Genomic DNA, 433 nt, shown 5'->3' with positions numbered 1-433 from the left:
AAATCTGACCCCAGACCAGTTCCCACAAACGAATCCTCGCGAGATTCGCCGCGAGGTCGAAGACTCTGCTGGTCTCAGATCGGCGTCTACTCGATCAGAGCCGAAGGCACGTTTTGCGTTTAGGTTTTGCTGCTGTACTGAACTGACTATTGAAGTCCATAAGGTGGTGCTGTTACCTCTGATATTAAAATAACAAGTTTAGGTCTCACATTTGACAGAAAACTTCAGAAATGTAGAACAGTGTAAGCGAAGAACTTGTTTTTGAGATAAAATATGAAACGTGTGCAGAAAACATACAAGGTAAATTAAGGTAAATAGGCCTATAACTTGTAAACAGAATGTTTTTTTACGTCCTGTCACACTGCCAGTTGTGTTAAAATACCAAAAAAATGTATAAAAATATTATTTAATTATTATATTTATAATCCTTAAA

The sequence above is a fragment of the Labeo rohita genome, chromosome 7 (genome assembly GCF_022985175.1).
Source record: "Labeo rohita strain BAU-BD-2019 chromosome 7, IGBB_LRoh.1.0, whole genome shotgun sequence".
Taxonomy (NCBI): Eukaryota; Metazoa; Chordata; class Actinopteri; order Cypriniformes; family Cyprinidae; genus Labeo; species Labeo rohita.
The sequence above is the reverse complement of the archived record's forward strand: the minus strand, read 5'-3'. Positions refer to the sequence as shown.